The sequence below is a fragment of the Dasypus novemcinctus genome, chromosome 12 (genome assembly GCF_030445035.2).
Source record: "Dasypus novemcinctus isolate mDasNov1 chromosome 12, mDasNov1.1.hap2, whole genome shotgun sequence".
Lineage (NCBI taxonomy): Eukaryota > Metazoa > Chordata > Mammalia > Cingulata > Dasypodidae > Dasypus > Dasypus novemcinctus.
In genome coordinates, this window is record NC_080684.1 from 97,316,736 (window position 1) to 97,322,680 (window position 5,945).

Consider the following 5,945-nt stretch of genomic DNA (forward strand, 5'->3'; position numbering starts at 1 on the left):
CTGTCCCCAACCCCTTGTCGAATCCCACCCAAGGTGGGCCCCAGCCCCAGCCACCCTGCCTCCTTCCAGATGCCCAGGGTGCCCTAACGGCCAGCGTTCGAATCCCGGTCCCCAGACGCTGCGGATCAGCCCGGCCCAGAGCTGCTGCCTCAGCAAAGCTGCTGCAGGAGCTGTTGACACAAGGGCTGTCGAGACAGCCACGCGCCGGCCTGGACAGCGGGCCCTGTTGTAAAGATAAAGGGGAAGCTGGAGAGTATTTACAAATCACAGAGAAACAGCAAACAAACAAGCAGGAGTATTTGCAGGGTGGAGAGACAGTCTCCTTCTGACTCGGTCCCCTGTGTTCTCGCCAGGACAAGTCGGAAGAAGCTCCCTGGTGAGGCTGGGGTCTGTGGCTCTCCTGGGGGAGAAGGCACCGGGAAACCCATGCCCTGGCCACACTGCAAGGTTTGTCATGCAAGGTATGGCCCAGGGCTGAGTACCTGGCTAAGGCTCCAGATAGCCTGGGTTCAAATCCCCACACGGGAGTTGCATAATCTCAGGGCAAATCACTTACCCTCTTTGTGCCTTAGTTTCTTCATCTGTGAAATGGGAACCGTGGGGGTTGGGGGGTGAGGATTACAGGTGCTGACCTGGGAAGAACTTGGCGTTGTCCTTGGCTCCTGGGAGGGGCTATTTTAAGCATCAGCAGCTACTGCCATATTCGTGGTAAGAACCTGATTTCCTTACCTTATGTTTGTCCTAGGAAACCGAGTTTACTCACCAGTCTTGCAACATTTCATCGGCTGACTTCACACTCCCAGCTCTTATTATAATTAGCCCTATGTAGAGTCTCCTGGTGCCAGGAGGAGCAACCCAAAGCGTTTTCTCTCGCTTAGGTTTATGCAAGTAAAAATAAGTGGTGATTATAAGCGACTCATCTGCCGAGCGCAAGGTCAAGAATCTTAATTTTTCCACGTCACTCAGACAGCACCGGGAAGCTCCCTGCATCCCAACTACCTCCCCTCTGACACTGCCTGCAATTCCACCCTTAGAGCCAGAGAAGCCCTAGAAGAAGAGACAAATTAGGAGCCCAGCCTCTCAGAGTAAATCCAGGCCAGCCAGCGGGAGAGAACCGTGGCCAGGGAAGGGCCCAAAAGCCAGGGGCAAATTTTGGGACCCTCCAGGGGTAACTGAGGATGCTGTTGCCCCCGGGGGCTGTGAGCTCAGCTCACCCGCTCACCCACACGCACGCGCTGCTCTCCATGGCTTTGCCCGGCAGGAGGGCCTGAGCAGTAGCCACCGTCTAGGCTAGCCCTGCCCCTGCCACGCCAGCCACTGTGTCCCAAGGCAGCCCCCCCCCCCCCCCCCCCGAGGCTCAGCAAGCAAAGCCTACAGGGCTGGAAGGCTGGGAGCCCCGGAGCCGGCAGCTCCAGTGGTGACACACCCTCCTCCCCCCTCTTCCTCACTCCACACATGGACCCACAATCAGCGACAAAACACACACAGACACACAGACGCATACGGAGCTGTCCTCCCAAACACAAGCAAACCCCAGGAGAAGCGCACAGCGTCGCCCTGTCTGGGAGAAGTCCACAGATGCCCCCCCACCCCGGAAACACAGGGTGACAGGCCAAGAGAGGCGCTCCCACGGGGACCCCCCGCCCTGCTGGCGGCCCTGCTCCCACTGCCAGCGAAGCCTTCAGCCCCAGAGGGGCTGGCTCCCCCCTCCCATGGGAGCCCCAAGGCTTGTCCCAGGCTGACAGCCCAGTCAGCATGCCCTTTCCTCCCCTACCCCCTTTCCCAGGTACTCAGGCCTCCCCAGGAATCTTTCCACCCCCATCCTCCCTCCACCAACGCCCCACCCCCCCAGAGACCCCAGGAAGAAGGTCGAGTCAACTGCAAACTGTAGGTGTTCAGCTCAAGCCTCCTCCACCCCCTCACCTGGGACTCAGGCCTCATCTGCCTCCTCGGTGGAGCTGGCGACCCTTCTCATTTGCTAGAGAGTGCGTGAAAACCCAGATTAGAGCAATTAGAGAAAAGTCATTGGAGGGCAGGCAGGAGCCTAATTGCTCCAGCTCCGGTAAGCGTGCTCCTGCGCAGATGCTCACGGATCAGATTCCAGGGTAGAGGGTGGGCAAGTTCCGTTTTAGGTTCTTGTGTTTTTGTGTGTAAATCTACTCTCTGCCCTTTGCAGGGTGTGTTCACATTCAGGCTCCGGAAAGAAGCAGCAGGCAGGGCGGGAACGATTTTGGACCCATTTTACAGAAGGGGAAACTGAGGCCCAGGGGACTGGGGAAGGACAGGTGCAGAAGGCCCAGTCCCCCCGGGCCGGTCTTGCTGGCTAGGGGTGAGGCTCAGGGTGGCCCCAGTCCCCAGAAGGAGTCCCCATGGGCCTCCAAGCCTGGTCTCTGGCCCTCTCCTCTCCCTTCAAGGAGCCACAAAGCCCCAGGGGCACTGGCAGCTCACGGGGAGCTGGCATTTGCACAGAGGGGACTCTGCCTCGCATCACGTGGCAGGATTATTTCACCGATGGCTGCTGTTCCTGGGCAGGTCATTATTTGTTGCCCCTAATAAGGAAATGTGCTGCGTTTGTGCTTTTTTTTTTTGCCTCTGTCCCAGAAGGGCTTGCTTAGAATCTAAGGGCAGCGGGCCCGTTCTCAACGTCCCCACATCCTTTATGCGCCCCCCGCCCCCGCAAGTCTGGCCTGATCCACCCAGCTGCACCCCAGGTGCCCTGCTCTTCAGCCAGCCAGGGCCTGGCCTTGGAGAGAAGTCAGCGGAGAAGCAGGAGTGCCCTCTGCTGGTGATGGCCTGCATCGCCCACTGGGACTCCTACTGCGGATCCAGGTGGCTGCAGCCCCCGCACCCACGTTTCCAGTAGTACCTGGCCGGGTGGGGGGAAAGGAGAACCTTTGTGGAAGGGGCAAAATCCCTGAGATGAAGCCTCAGCAGAGCCTAAAGAGGTAGGCACTGGCTCCTCTCCTGTTCCAGCAGGAGGCAAAGAGCTGTGACTGTGGGAAGCTCCCAGGCCACAGGTGGGCGCTGGATGTGGCCAAGCAAGGGGGCAGGGGAGGACGCCCACCATCGAGCACGGCTCAGGAGGGAGGAGTGAGTGAACGAACCAAGTGTTTCCTAGAGGGAGGGGCGGCTATCACTGGTAACACACAAGGTAATTTGGGGGTGATACAGTGATGAGTTGTTTCAAGTTATATGTTCAACTGATGTGTATTAGATATAATCTAGCTGGCCTATCAAATGCAGGGTATAAAGTTTCTTTTTAAAACAAATGTCTTTAGGTTAAAAAAAAAAGAGGCATTCTAAAGAAAAGTTTAGATAAATAGCATGCAGGTGCCCTCCATGCCTACATAGGGCCAGGCACACAGAATAAATGCTAGTGGGACAGAGGGAGAAGGGGCCAGGCAGCTCATGGGTCATCTTTGTAGACCAGCAGGTCCCAAATTTGGATGCACGTTGGAATCACCTCGGGAGCTTTACAGAATATCTCAGTGTGAGTGTGTGAGACTGGCCCGGGTGGATTGGGCCTTCTGCACCTGTCCTTCCCCAGTCCCCTGGGCCTCAGTTTCCCCTTCTGTAAAATGAGCCTGGGGAGGAAGCCAGAGGAGGGGGAAGCCACAGGCACCCAATCTGGGTTCCAGATAAGGAGCAGCCTGGCTTCACTGCCTTTTGAGCCGGTGATACGCCCATCACTGGAGGAGGCGAGTAGCTCCTGGGTGCCCTGAGATGCCGGACTGGGTGAGCGGCTGAACAAGAGTCCAAGGCTTCATGCTAGGAAAGAGAAGAGAGCTAATATTTTTGTAAACTAGCTCCTAAACTGAGACACAGTGTCAAGTTAATGTGTATTTACTATGGTTTTAACATACCGATTAAGCATTTCTTGTTTATTAACCCTGCATATCATGTTTTATTTGGCGTATGTCTTTATTATCTCATATAAATATTACATTAGTACTGTGAAGAGCATATAGAATTTTCTGTCCTGAGTTTATTTACAGTTCTTCATTTATGTGCATTTTCTCTCCTAAAATAATTTCCTTTGTTGAAAATCGTGACCGATTAAGTTAATTATGAACATATATTAATATAATGTAATTAATGTGGCTATAATCTGTTGATCTATTTTAATGGGTAGAATTTTCCCGATTCTCAGTTACCTTCTCGACTAAGTTGGAGGAATGAGTGGTTTGAGGTAGGCTTTGTTAAAAGCTGCTATTTGCTTGTAAGTCCACCTACGTGTGTAAGACCACTTGTAAGGGTGCAGGTTGAGTTAATATTTGATGTGTGAGATGTTCTGGTCCCTTGTTAATGCTAACGATGAGAGAAAAAGAATTTCCAGTCATAAATTTTCATGACTATACTTCTGGGAAAGAGTTGAGAAAAAAAAATTTTTTATACTGTTTGGAAGGATTGGCATACACGTTGAGATTGGGTGTGATTTCTGATATTAGTTTAATGGTAGTCAAATAGCAGGGCGGGGGGGGGCTCTTTTTTCCTGCTTTAAGTGGATTTTGAAAACATGAATAGATTTGTCATAGCACAGGGTAAAAATTCGTTCTGTTGATGGCAAGTTACTCAATATCAATTCTGTTTTATGAACAAATGCAATTAAGTTGCAAATCCCTCAACAGAGTCCAGTGTTAGGCCAATGTTTTAATCAGTATTAAGAAATGACAGATTAGCATCCCTAAGGAAGAAGAAATCTCTGGCACAATGCCAAAAACATGTGTTGGTTTTAAAGCTGTACCTTCCTCTAACACAGCTGGTGCCAGTATAAATCGGTAGAGCCACTCTCAAGAGCAATTGGAGAGTATGGACTTGAGATGAGTGCACCTTCTCTCTAACCCATCAGTCCCACTGCTAGGACTCTGTGCTCCCAAATACTCACAGGTGTGCATCACACGTAAGAGGCAATTTGGTGTAGCATTGTTTGAACAGCACATGATTAGAAACAACCTGATTTTTTAAAATGTACAACTATTTATTGAAATGTTATGTGGCTGTAAAAAAAGGAATGAGGACGCTCCTTACCTAATGATATGAAACAATCCACTGAAAAGTGGAAAGAGAAAAATGCAGAGTAATATTAATAAAATGCAAAATATTGAGTAAAACAAAAGATGAGTGTGTGCGCGTGTGCGTATGTGTGTGAGTGTCTGCGTTTGCTTGTATATGCATAAGACTGTCCGGAAGTCAGTACAAGGACTTCTTTTAGCCCTGGTTGCCTTTGGAAAGGTGAACCCCAGGGTGGGAGAAGGCCTCCCTGCACTTTAGGGTCTTTTGAACCTTGAGCAGTATGAAGGTGATGGTTTTAAAACATGTCCACAGATTCCTTGGCACTGCCCACATCAAAAGGGAGTCTAAATTCCCTCCCCTTTATGTGGGCCAGTCTTGGAGACTGGCTCCTCATGGAGTGATGGTGCTCCTTCCAAGGCCAGGTCATGAGAGAGGCAGAGCGTCCTGCCAGCCCTCTCGGGAGCCCTGAGCCAGCCTTAAGAAGTCCCGCTCCCTGCACCGCCTACTGGGGAGAGTTCCTGTAGATAGGGAAAGATGCCCGGGAGCCCTAACTGTTTCCCACGTGGGCAGCAGACATAGGAGCAAGTGGACCTTCGGATGACCCTGGCCCCCCGGCCTCAAGCGGCCCCAGCTGACACAGAGTGGAGCAGAGACGGGCTGTCCCCCTGATCCCTGCCCAAACTGCAGGCTTGAGAGCAAAATAAGTCTTGTTGCTGTTTTCAGTCACTAAGTTTGGGGGTAGTTTGTTTTACAGCCATACATAACTGGAATAATCAACCTATTACTTGTGTATTAGAATTTATTTCAAATTAATTTAAAAGTAATTGATATGAATAAAACAGATTTGGACTTCATAAATGTCTCTTGGAAACTGGTAAATTGAATGGTTGTCATTCTCATGTCTCTATAAAGCCAGAAAAGGGTGCAAAGAT